Consider the following 14194-nt stretch of genomic DNA (forward strand, 5'->3'; position numbering starts at 1 on the left):
TTCTATGACACAATTGCAATGCAGATCTATAAACGCAAACTTTAGACAGTTAAGCTAAACAGTATATAGTACAATGAAATAAATGAATATAAATCCTTTCCCAGTCAAAAGTTTCAGAACACCCCCATTTTTCAGTTTTTACAGAAATTTCAGCAGTTCAATCAATCCAGTGAATAACCTGAAATGGTACAAAGCTAAGCAGTAAACTGCTAGAGGTTAAAAAAAACAAAAGTTTAGGTTACCAAAAACTGAAAAATAAAGTAAATTTCAGAGTTCTTAAAAAAAGTCCCTTTTCAGGGAACAAGTAATGGGTTAGCAACTGCAGCTGTTCTGCAGCAATAGAAGTAAATGAAGCCTTGAAAGTTGATGCAAACAATTCCTACAGGTGTCACAACTTGTGTTGGCTAGTTACAAACCCTCTGTCTGTATAAAAGCAGTGTTGGAACAGACTGTGTTGCTACACCCTCTGAAGCATTATTTGGACAATATTGCACTGCAGGAAGTAGTAAATTGCTATAATAATGGCGAGAAAAAGACAATTAACAAAGGAAGACAGACAGACCATTATAACCCTTAAAAGTGTAGGTCTTTCCATGACAGAAATTGCAAAGGAAGCCAAGGTGTCAGTGAGTACAGTTTCCTACACCATCAAAAGGCACTTGGAAACTGGAGGAAACTCTGACAGGAAGAGGTCTGGCAGAACCAAAGCCACAACACAATCAGAAGACAAGTTTCTGAGAGTCAACAGCTTGCGTGATAGGACAGCAGCTTCAAGCACAGCTTAACACTGGTCGAAGTAAGGAAGTCTCAGTTTCAACTGTGAAGAGAAGAGTTCGAGCTGCAGGTTTGACAGGTCGAGTGACAGTAAGAAAGCAATTGCTAAGATGGCAAAATAATAAAAAGAGGCTTGCCTGGGCAATGAAGCACCACCAATGGACTACTGAAAACTGGAAGAAGGTCTTATGGACCGATGAATCAAAATTTGATATCATCAGTTCATCACGCAGGGTTTTGGTATGCCGTCGAGTAGGTGAAAGGATGATTCCTCAGTGTGTGACACCAACTGTCAAACATGAAGGGGGAAGCGTGATGATCTGGGGCTCTTTTGCTGGATCCAGATTCAGCGACTTGCACAGAGTGACTGCCACCCTGAAGCAAAAGGACTACCACAGCATTTTGCAGCACCATGCAATACCCTCAGTTCTATGTCGAGTTGGTCAAGCATTCATCCTACAGCAAGATAACGACCCATAACATACCTCCAAGCTATGTCAGAACTACCTTAGAAGAAAAGAACAAGACGGTAGGCTTCAAATCATGGAATGGCCAGCACAGTCTCCAGACTTAAACCCCATCGAGCTGGTTTAGGATGAACTGGACAGAAGGGTGAGAGCAAAGCAACCGACAAGTGAAACACATTTGTGGGAACTTCTGCAACAGTGTTGGGAAGAGCTTTCCGAACAATATTTAATTTCCATTGTGGAAAGAATGCCACGAGTACGTTCGTCTCTTATATCTGCAAAAGGTGGCTACTTTGATGAGTCAAAAATTTAGATTAAATTTTGTTCAATAAAACGATTCCATGATTTCTATTTTATCTGCAATTGTTTATTTGTTCTATACTTTAATTTCAGAGTACATTGAAATATTAAACTTCTTAAATTTCAGTAAAAACTGCAAAAATGGGGGTGTTCTGAAACCTTCGACTGGTAGAGTATGTGAGAATGTCTTTGGGACTCCTCAAAACCATTACACTATCCCCACTTCTCTCTCCAGCCTTTCCAAGGCCGCATTCAACCGCTAGGTGAGGGCAACTACTCAATTGCCTCATGTGACCCCACTTACCGGACAAGACAGCTCCCAGTATTCTAACCCATGTTAAAAGGAAAATGTGAGTGTGTTCATGTTCCTATGCGAGGAAAATAAGAAAACCATGCATTGCGTAACTAAGACTACATCTTCTCTCACTTAAACAGAACTTATTACTTTACATTTGGATTCACACGTTTAGCTTAACGGGGTGAGGGGCTTGCTGATTCAGTTGGTGTGGGGTCCGCAGATGCAGGTAAAGAGGGGACCTCAGATGTCGGTGGTGAGGGACCATATGCAACACCCCCCATCCACTTTCTCAACAATTCTCTTGAAGAAGTCCTTTCATTCAAGCACTGGGTCTCACTATCTGCCATGATCTTTCCTGGGAAAGCAACATTTCCAAACTGGCCTCCAAAGCCAGTCGCCAACTGGGCATCCTCCGTCATGCAAAGCCCTTCCTTGGCACACCTGAGCTCCTGACCATCCACAAAGCTTTCGTACCCAGCCTGATCGAGTACTACTCTCCCCTCTGTGCTGGTGCTCCAACCTCTCACCTTTCTTAGAATCACGCGAAGGAAACTAAGGAATTTTTGATCATTGGTATCTCCTCTTGATGAGGCTGAGTCTTTGGGTGTCTCACCGCAGGCAGGTCGGTGGTCTTTCTGTCTTCTACCATTTCTTCTCCGGCCTCACCCCCCTGCTCTGCCTGCAATCTGTCCACCCCCCCCCCCAATTTTTTTCGCAGAGCATTCAAGGTCTGCCAGAAACTCCCTTCGGGTAAAGCTACCAAAATCAAGTATCACTACTCACGTTCACTCTTTCATTCCTCTTTTTCCTGCCTTTGGAACAAACTCCTACACTCTCTTCAATCCCACTCTCCAGGTCTTCAGATCCGCTGTTCACCACCATTTCTTTTCTTCCCTCATCCAAAACCACGATCTTTTCTACCGTCGTTAATCCACCCAAACCCATCGCCTTCAAATTCCTTGCTTTCCTTCCCGAAAGACCCTGTGGTGTCCATGTTGTTTACCCTGTGTACCCCATCCCTCTCCCACCCCTCTCGTCTCCCGCTCCCCTTGTTGTGCATTTCTGTGTATTAGCTTTCGTACGAGCCTCGACAGTGAATACAAAAAGAAAACACAGGTTTGGTCGAACACTAGTTCAGAGATACGATTCACCGTTGCCACCATGTTATGTGCTCATGATCAGCACAGATGTCAGAAAGAAAGCAGCACAAGGATCTCTAAAATCAGAACACGTTTCACTGGAGAGGTCATAGAACACGATACCTGCACAGTATTCAGGTATATACAGGAGTGCCTTGCCATTCGCTGGGGTGGGTGACGGTCTTAAAAATCCTTGGGAATCACAAATCCACAAATGTAGGAGGTAATGGAGGAAAATAGGGTTCGGGACTTCAGCTTTAAAATTTGTCCAAACTGTATCCTTAATTAAGATGTTTGTGCATTGTTTTTGTGCTATTTATTTTCATGAATAAAAGAGTTAAGAACATAAAGTAAAGCATCGTTATTATTATTATTATTATTATTATCATTATTATTATTTCACATGCAGGCTGTGGCTACTGGTTGCATCATTGCTAGGAGCACAGCTGTGCCACTATTGCAATGCCCCCTGTTTCCAAGAAGCTGGTACTCTTTTTGCCAACCTCAGAAGGATGACAGGCTGGATCAACCCACCTGGTGTTGGCTAACAGCATGACAGAGGCTCAAACTCAAGACCCTGAGATGTTAAGGCAGCCACCTTAACCTTAAAGACAACACGAGGCTTATTTTACTGCACCAAGAACATAAAATAAATTTTCATTTTCTTGAGTTATAAAGATCATGAAACCTACCTTTAATATTAATAATAATGATGATAAAATTGATCCATTGATGATTAATGCAATGGCGATGATGATGGTGATGATAAAGACAAGATGATGGTGATGTTGGAGCGTTTGAGTGGGTTATAATGTTCATGGCCCGAGTTAATTAATGAGTTGAATAAATCCCCATTAACATTGCATCGGCATCGTACTTAGCAATATTGGCAGGCTTTTCTTCACTCGATATGCACACTCCCACATGCCATGCCCTCTCATGCTATATATCAATATATTGCATGGTTTTTGGAAGTGCGATGAAGGCGATTTGTATGAGACAGTGGGTTCAAAAAAGACCCGGACAACTTTGGTTGTTAATATATTGTTACGTTTGTGGGGTAGATGAAGGGATTTCATAAGAAAGATCGTATTGTGTAAAGTTGGTTGGCCTGTGGATGTGTAGGAGACATCTCGATGTAACGAAGTAGGGAGACTGTGAGCTTAAGTGGTATGTGTCACAACATGGGGGGAGGGGGGTGGTAGTGGTGCCGTGCAATTTAGATAGGGATTAGGGATAATTTCCCCAGTATGCAATCGCCCTTCTGTGACTTTTCCCTATGCTTTTACATTTCAAGATCGGCAATAAAGATGGGGAACACGTCCCTAGAACAACCACAAGTGGGCAGAAAGCCCTGCCTTCAAAGGGTGACAACAGGCGGTCATGCCCCTGAGGGGTGATTGATGGGCATGACGTCAGATGCAACAAAGAGAAGAAGGGCGAAGGAGGCAAGTCGTTAAGGAGGAGGGACGCACGCGGAAGGAGGATCTCACTTTTGCTCTCAGCACGACGAAGGCTGCACGATTCTGAGGAGGGAAGGACAGCATGCCTTTCTCTGACAGAAAAAAAATCAAGGGGGTTATGTCTGGTGATTGTAGGGGCCAGGCGGTTGGTCCTCTTGGCCAATTCAGCGACCCAGAATTTTTTCATTCAGGACGGCTCAAACAACAAAGGCCCAATGGAGGGGGAGCGCCATCCTGTTGAAAGAATGATATTGGGTTGCAGGTCTTCAATCTGTGGGAAGGCGAATCCTTCCAACATGTTCATGTAAATTGTTGAGGTCATTGTATCGTGGAACTCCCAGTTCTCTGGATGCACGTCAAATTGATTTTCTGGAACTTTGTTGAAATGATTCACGGACTCATTCAACATCTGCTGCACTTGTGCTTGGTCGACCAGAACTTTTCGTCTCCTTAAACCTCTTGCACCACTCTCTGATACCAGTGCATGATGTCGGATTCCTTCCATACCTTGGACGGAAGTTACGCTGAACTTGCGTGTCGGATCTCCTCTCAATGAACCATTCGACAGACTGAGCTTTCTCCTGTGGAGTCGCCATTTTTTTTTAACATTAAACACCAGACCTGAAAATCAAGAAATCTTTATGAGTTTCTGTATCATATAAACCAAAGGGTATCATTGTATCGTTTGTGGCACTAAATATGTTAACAATCAAAGTTGTCCAGGTATTTTTGGAACACCTTGTACAGTCTTCAAGTGAATAATTCAATTGAAATAAAGTTATAGAAAGGTTTAAAGGTGTATATATATATATATATATATATATATATATATATATATATATATATATATATATATATATATATATATATATATATATATATATATATATATATATATATATATATATATATATATCTATATATATATATATATATATATATATATCTCTATATATATATATATATATATATATATATATATATATATATATATATATATATATATATCTCTATATATATCTCTATATATATATATATATATATATCTCTATATATATATATATATATATATATATATATATATATATATATATATATATATATATATAGATAGAGATATATATATATATATATACATATATATATATTGTTATAGATTCAGCAGTGTCGGGGCTCGCACCCGACTCTTGACCCCAGTGTTAAGAATTCGGACGAGTGATGTCAATCACACCCTACTCTTGACAGCCAAATGTTGAAGATTCGGCGTCACTTAACAGCACCGCCGTCTCCAGGGTTATAATGCTAGCTGGTTCGGCACAGGCCTCAGGTTACGTGCCTCGAATCACGATACCAATGTACACCTGGACCTTACCAGTTGGGGAAATAGACCCCGGTTACAGACTGGTTTTGTCAGAGACCGATCGAATTCTGCCAGTCTGTAACCATTTTGGTTTTATATACCAATCGAGCGAATTGTTTCTCAGCACGGCATGAACAAACAAAGTGGCAACTTCATACGAATCAGCCATATTTATTGGGGACACATCGGGGAACACAACACAAGCAAGAATGCACGACAATGTTATAATCAATCTATAACCCGTTCTTAAATCGGGAGCTACGGATTACAGGTTTCGAAGGGAACCCCAGCGAGATAAACCTTAGACAACATGCAGACAAGACATGGACAGCATGCAGACAAGACACAGAGTACTTGGCGATGCTTCATGGATGAGAGGAAAAGTGTCAAAGGCCGGAATGCGGCTCGTGACAAGCCGATGTCAACGGATTCGAGCACCCGGCTCGAGCACGCCACATGGCAAGATGGCGGCGTCATCCTTTTTCTTCTCCCGGCACCGCCCACGCATGCAGCCTCTGCGCGTCCAGACCCCGCGAGGTCGACGGCCCAAGACGAAAGATCTATGGTTGCTCCAGCTGGCTTTTCACAAGGTCCAGTATACAAGTCCAGGCCTGGCCTGTTCACCAGACAACGCCAAATCGAGGTATTGGGCTCTGCAGGCGGATCGGCAAACATGTCGAGCCGTGTCGAGCCGTGAGGTGAGTAAGGACAGAGGGTCTGTGTTTAGACGCAGGTTGAACCTGTCGATGACCTCCTGATAAAGTCGATTGCCAACTCACACAGCAGCCAGTTCCTCTAGTCGCAGATTGCAGCCTCCCACTAGTCGTTTCTATTAAGCAGAATCCTCACTCGACACTCAGGCTCAGTTACTCCCTCGGCAGATGGCAGACTCGACCCTCAGGTTCAGTTACTCCCTCAGCAGATGGCAGACAGACCTCATGCAGTCCCTTCCCTGCCTTTCTTTCGGCTCGCTCCTCACGAAAGCCGATCGCAAAACAACACAGCCGTCCCCTGTAAAGCCGATCGCATCACCTCGGCGCTCTCAGTTCCATCACCACCTTCCCGGCGCTCGCTCGCCTCCCAGCCGACTGCTCCTCCCAGGGCACTGGGTGGAGACTCGTTCGGAGAGGGGAACAAAGAAGAAGAACCTCTCGACACACCACCACTGCACGAACAATGAACATGCCTCCTACAGCTCCCGACACACATGTAACATCCATTTACCGAACAACCTGGCTAAACATGCATTTAATGGGGGATCTGGGCTAATCCTATATTTAATGAGACACTAAGGGCCATTTCCGCAACAATATATATACTGTATATAACTTCCATGTTTTACCACCATTATTACATCACCTTATCTAACACATTACATTAGTTATTCGTGCTTGTTGTTTGTGTTCTTTATGATGTCCTTAAAAACAGTAAGTTTCCTGTTTGGAATGATTTTCAATTTTGTTTGACTGCCAAGCAGGCAAGCAGACAGAGTCAAAAATATTATCTCACTCCTCTCTGCACATGTGCAGTCGGGACGGATTCAGAGCCAAGGTACGGTAAACTTGTCTCATTATTAATGTTCCAATTCATGTTCAAAATACATTCAATTTAAATAAGTTGTTCCTTGATCATAACCTGATAAGACAGACAGATGGAGATGAACCAATTACTTAACCCTGATTTTCGCTTCACATGCATGGGGTACTAATCCACTGACTCGATACAGATTATAGACAAGGCTCGGCAGCACACTCGACTTTGAGCCATAACGAGCCAGACCCGCTAGTAACATCGAGCATGTGAATACAACATCATGGAACATATGACACCAGCGTCGCTGCGAGGAACACTTCCACTTCACTGTGGGGAAATCACCGGCATGATGGACAAGATAGCAGCTCAGAAGTCTTGCAAAAACAGCAAGCCCCAACAAAGGATACGACTGAGGCAACTTATATTGAGGCCAGAGCTCTGATGAAGGCTGAATCCCTGAAAGCATCCCATTTTGAAGGGAGAATCACTCCATCCTCAGCTCTCCCCCCCTCCCCACCCCGCCCCCACCTCCCACAAAGCAGAAGAGGAATGTAAACCCAGCAAAGCATCTTCCACGGTGTCTCCTCTCCTTAATCTGCTTCCTCCATGAGGCAAGTTGCTGCAGCACGCTGGATGCATGACATGTGGTTCTATCTTCCTGCAAAATGCCTTGCATACAAGAAACCCTCTTACTATGATAAAAGCAATGCCTTTTGCAATATGAAATACATTTACTGCAGGAAGATGGTGCCACGTGACGGACGTGCAGACCCACCGTTGCCTGAAAGAGACAGAATTGGCTGCAGTTTCTTGTCTGGACACCACAGACTTCGGACAAGAATGCCATTAAGCACGTTTGGAAACGAAGCTTGAGAGCTTCGGAAAGCCAACCTCTGCAAAGTAACATGCAAGAGCAGCACCAAAATGTTTTCCATATTTCGAAAAATCTACATCAGCCTGGGATTCAGAATATCATTGACGTGACGCCTTCATGAGTTCAAACACTGTATGATGCCAGACGAATGCAATGACATGCTACTAATATATCTCGTCAATATCATAGGTTGTTAAAGTCTGTCTACAATCGAGGGTGTTCATTTTATTCTGTCAGGGCACTGTACAAGTATTTCAAGCAAACAAAACCAGTTAGGCTGTTTTGGGGTTTTTTTTCTTCCACATTTGGGGACTCAGAGAAAGACAGCACTCAAGCACCAATCCAACACACACACACACACCAGGATGGACACCCCCAAAATCACAATGCCACGGAGGCATAAAAAAATAATAAAATGACAGGAAAGAAAAGCAGCGATGCATACTGAGAGAGAGAGAGAGAGAAAGAATAAGAATAAGAATAAGAAGAATAAGAATAAGAATAAGAATAAGAATAAGAATAAGAATAAGAATAAGAAGAAGAAGAAGAAGAAGAAGAAGAAGAAGAAAGAGAGAGAGAGAGAGAGAGAGAGAGAGAGAGAGAGAGAGAGAGAGAGAGAGAGAGAGAGAGATACAGAGAGGGAGAGAGAGAGAGAGAGAGAGAGAGAGAGAGAGAGAGAGAGAGAGAGAGAGAGAGAGAGAGAGAGAGAGAGAGAGAGAGAGAGAGAGATCAACTGTGATGGAGGCTTCCTTCATGTTGTCTGTATGTCAGCCCCTTGACAGTGTGGCACTGGATTCCATTGCATCTAACGTGAGCCTCTCTAACATAATTTGCTCACACCAACGTTGCAGCTGAACCTTTGACTTTGTTTTTCAATGGAAAGCTGTATCATTCACTGGTGCCTCCTGGAACATTGTTTCAGTTGGGTTGAGTTGGGGGTTGGAAAATCATCTTGTATACTTCATACCCTCTAACTCATGCTGCGCTTGTGCCTCCTTTCAATTCTCGTACCATCAGGAGGTACCTCTGTTATATAGTGGTCTGCTATTGTTGACATCACCTCTGCTACCCCACAATATCTGGTCATCTCTGCCACCAATTAATCTGCCTGACGACCAGCAAACCCTTTGAGCTAGCCACCATTCCTGTATGGTTGAAGTACTGTGTATAGATCAGGTGAAGGTGATCAAGATCATTGTAAGTACAAATCCCTCCATTGATCAAAGGTATGGTTTTTCTGTGCCCTGTTTAGAGGACATGGCTTCATGTTCTAAACACTCCGAGGACCGTCAACTCCAGTCACCTGACATTATCATGTCCTCATCTGCATTTCCTCAAGATAATATCAAACTCTCTTATTCTAATGGCAGTAAATAACTATTTTATTGTACAATCATTCTGAACACATTTGTGTCCTTTGTTCCATTTGCACAAAATTGAATATGGGATCTTTGAAGAACCAACAAAAACAAGAATACTAAATCAGCCAAATGAATGCAAGGCATGCCAGAAAATAAATGTTGTGCCAGTATCGTACTTACTCTCACTGCACATGTCAAACTAGAGCAAATAATCAAAATGAAAACACATTTGCTATTGAATTACAACACTACTTTGAAGTTTATGTGCACAATACACGACTTTTAAAATGACCAATCTGCCCCTGAATGTTTGGCGCACATGCACAAAACCATTGTAGGGTGGCCAGATGTATATCATGTGTGCCAGACAAGGATTGTAGCATGAAACGGATCACAGAGCTTTTAAAGAAGCCCAAAATACAGACAAACGTTACTGTGAGAAATGGGTGTTGTCTCTGCACTAGAAAGGATTTGGAGAACTTTCTGATAAACTCGCAGCCCATTACTGCAAAAACTCCTGACCATGTGGGCTTGAGAATGGCCCGAAGGTTCATAGATCAGGGTGTACTAACCAAACCGTCGTGCTTCTTCAAACCGATGGGAAGGTCATATCTGGGGTTTGTCGATGCACTGGGTAAGTTTAAAATGATAATAATTAGTATTAATCATGTTTGGGAGGAGGGGATGGGTAGGAATTGTTTGGGCTGTGAGTACCGCGAGAAATATATTTTTTGTTTGGTTCCAGGACCACAAGATAATTTATACTAGATTTTTGCATTTGTTGGTGAAAGGAGAAGTGTCCGTGTGTGTGTGTGTGTGTGTGTGTGTGTGTGTGTGTGTGTGTGTGTATGTGTGTGTGCTATAATCACTGCTGCTGCTAGCTTATTGTATTAACAGGAAATGGTACGAACCTGACTCCTCTCATCCACTGATATTTCTCGTATTTCCGATAATCTCGTGAGTCCGATTTGCATTTAGGAACCAAACAATGATGGTTAACATTTTGAAATTGCCACTCGATCATCTCAATGTTGAAAGTTATGTCTAAAAGATTATTTGAATCACAGATTTCACGCCGGCAACCACAGTTTCAAAGTTCCCGTCGAGCAGAACCGAATCAGTGTAAACACGCACAGCGTACGTGCAAAAGGCCTCATTTAGCATTCATACCTCATTTCCAAAGTCGCATTTTACGAACCAGTCTGAAACCAGCATTCAAAACCCCTTACCTTGGGTTATCTACTGATTTATCAAATCTTTTAGTGGTATAAACATCAGCTTTCATCTTGTGCACCTGTGGGTTATGGGTGGAACACGAGAGAGTTCAACATGAAGTTGACCTTTTGATAAAATGAGACAAGCATTAAATAATGATCAGGTTTGAAAAAAAGTCATAATTACTCGATTTGACCATTTTCTAATTATTTTTCCACTTTATGTCCGTATAAACAGAAGTAGTGTACCATTAAGCAAGAAATCCATCAGTCGTTTATCCTACCACATCTGTTTGATATTTGACTCTGGCTTCTCCCACGCCCTCAACAGTTTAGTTATTCAAATGGATTATCAGTAATTATATTGTCCACTTCCATGAAAGTTTTACGAAGTAAAATTCAATTAAACTACACCTTTCAATATCTTCCAACTACTTCATTAACAGCCACAATTCATTCCACCTCTTTGTGGAGTCTGCTGAGGGTTAGGGTTAGGGTTAGCTGTTAGCTGTTAGGGTTAGGGTTAGGGTTTGGGCCAAGAATGAATCATTTTCATCATCATAAACCACCCACTGAGGATGAAGTAAGACAATCTAAAGACTTCATATGTACTACCTCATCAATGGGACTGGCAACTTAGGTGAGGCTTCAATCACTGACATGAAAATCAAAATCAATTTCTCATGCGGAACAAGACAAATGTAGCATGGAAGACTGTTCCATATTGCGTACAATGTTTTGTGTGTTATGGTACAACTCTGGGATACAGGATTACAAGATGAACCACATTACACCAAAGAAGCACGTTACGGTATAATACGGCCACACAGCACAGCGTGGTGGCTCAGCGTGGCATGACTGGGAGGATAGACGTACTGCTGTTTCCGTCAGCATTTTGTTGGGTTTCCTGATGTCTGGAGAACAAGAAAGCAAAATATTCCACAAATGTGTCGGTCAGCGATATTTATATAAACACGATGAGTTTGTTCTTTCGTTCCTTTGTCGTTGGTCTTAATCTAAGCCTTGGTGCAAATATGGAGCTGAACCCTCGTTTATTTCCTACCTCCAAGACCTAGTGTCTTCTGGCACAGCCAGTTTCTACTATAGTGTATGCTTCCCTGATATGCTTCATGTTCCTTCCCTGATAAAACATAGCATCACACTGCATTTAACACAGGACAAAGCATATTGTTTAAACAATCACCCCACCTCTGCCCCCCTTCCCCCAACCCTCACCTCTCTCCTCGTCATAGTGCGGTACCATTTTTTTTTCTCTCACAACGAGAAAACTTCCTCGCTAAATTATATCTTTTCAACAAATTTTGGTCTCACAATTTACAGCATTTGATATTTTTATGTCTTGATCAGTTGCATATACCTTCCATCAGCCTGTGGAACTGGTTGCTCTGCTCAGGGAGTCACAGCATATGAGGCAGTGTGCAGATGACTCCACCCTGCGCATGGTTATACAGACTAGAAGCAGCGTACATGGGTACAAGTCAGAAAAAGACAGAGGATGCCAAGCAAAGAGAAGCCATGTGTGGGCACTCATCAGTAGGATTTGAAGTGAGGGAGAATAGCAGAGGATAGTTGTTGCAGAGTTTGTGCAGGAGAAGTAGGCCATGCTACGAGGAAGCGAGCATCGCGGTGATGTATATCATGTCATGCTAATGGGATATTGAGAGGTTCTGATTCTTATGAGCTGTGAATATATCATTTAAACCCCACCCATGTTAAAACACTTCAAATTAGGTAATTAAATGGTTTTTCTTTCTTTATTTCAGAAATAAAGTAACAACCACAAAAAATTCCTGTCTCCACTTTGTTATGAAGAGCAGTGGTCTTGTGTGTTCTGTACTTTCCCCTTCCCTTTTCATTTCCTTTTTCATTCCTACCCCCCTACCCCCAATCTCTATCCATCTCTCCATCAACACCACCACCAACATGCCACACATAAGTTAGAGAGTACCATTCAGTAGTAAGAGTTCTGGGAGGGAACTTAGCACATGTGAGATTAGGGAGGGGGGAAGAAGGAGGGGGGGGTGGTGTGTCTATCATTAACTCGGCAGATCGTTTGGCAGACATAATATGCACTGACCAGCGCAGCTAGACCATGTCGAGCACCAGCGAGGGCAGCTGCACACTCATCAAGACGTGCAAGACACGCAGCAAGGCGAGCCGCACGTCCTCGTTCATCACATGCGCCCAGCTCAAGCTCGGAAACACGTGCCTGGAGCAGCTCTGCTTTTTCCTCGCTTTCCTAAAAATGTGGTCGTGAGCAATGAAGTTGTGAGTCGTAATGTGTTGAGAAGCGATCACAGATCCAAAATTGGTCAAAACAAGTTTATAAAAATCTCTTATACAATTTTTACGTTTTGCATTGCAAAGAACTAAAATATTGTGATGGCGGGTGCAGAATGTTTGCTCAGTGTGTATTAAAATATATGACACAGTTACTGTTTGGGTAAAAAGGTGATTTATGGGGTGGAGCACGAGGTATGGGAAAGAAGAAAAAAAACTGCAGACCTGAAGCTTCATCAATGCAGCCTCCCTCTCACTCTCCCGCTCCCTCTCCATCTCTCGGGAGTCTTCAAGTTGCAGTCGCAGCAGCTCCAGCTCCTACAAGATACAGAGCAATAATAAACCACTGCACACTCGTATTTCAAGGGGGTTGACTAGCCTTGGAATCCAGCTTTTACATTTATCTGCCAAAAAAAAGTTGTGGCTCATCGTAAAACTAGGGAGCACCATGGACCACACATCTTCCATAAGAAGCACAGCAGTAAATTGGGAGACTTTTATGATGTCTGGTTTTTATGTAGAGATAGGGTGAGGAAGTGATATTTCAAGGTTGAATGATATGTTCCAGGTAGTAGTTGTGCAGTTCCAAGTTTGTTTTGCAGGTGCTTAGAGAGGAATGCTGTCACAGTCTACCAGACAGATGAGTAATTAATTTTCTAGCACAAGATAATGTTGTTCCCCACTGGTACAAAGGATCATCTAGAGAGAGAAAGACAATTGATAAAAACCAAGAGCAGGATTGGTCTGAGGATGCTGTCATAGTGGATGCCTTGAATGAAAGAGCAGGGAAAATAAATGTGCCACTGGTGAATAGTTTTGACATCAGAGGAAAGTCAGCTACCAGACAGTATGAAAAGCAACACATCATGCCACGAACGTGCCATTTGTGGGGACAAAAAAAATTCCCTGGTATAATGAGAACTCGCAGAAGGAATAAGAGACTTGAACATTGTCCACCATTTCACTATGACATTGAATCATCACACAAATCGCTTCTCCAAACTTTATTTTTGATTGGTTCTTACTACTTATGTATCAATTCGTATTACGTTTCCACAGAACTATTACATTCAGATAGAATTTCCAAACTTGGAGAAAAAGAAACCAAAA

At 42.5% G+C, this 14194-nt stretch overlaps 1 long non-coding RNA gene across 2 annotated transcripts in view; it reads right to left on the reverse strand.

Moving 5' to 3' along the window:
* Positions 1-12401: 12401 nt before the first annotated feature.
* LOC147008461 (uncharacterized) overlaps positions 12402-14194 on the reverse strand; it is a 75395-nt gene continuing 73602 nt past the window's right edge. For both annotated transcript variants that reach the window (XR_015053194.1, XR_015053193.1), the window contains 2 exons: positions 13310-13402; positions 12402-13043 (listed from right to left, as the gene is read on the reverse strand). This is a non-coding gene — a long non-coding RNA (uncharacterized LOC147008461). The remainder of the gene's footprint in view (positions 13044-13309; positions 13403-14194) is intronic.

Source organism: Eptatretus burgeri, chromosome 18 (assembly GCF_056783735.1).
Source record: "Eptatretus burgeri isolate ZD-2024b chromosome 18, Ebu_testis_v1, whole genome shotgun sequence".
NCBI lineage: Eukaryota > Metazoa > Chordata > Myxini > Myxiniformes > Myxinidae > Eptatretus > Eptatretus burgeri.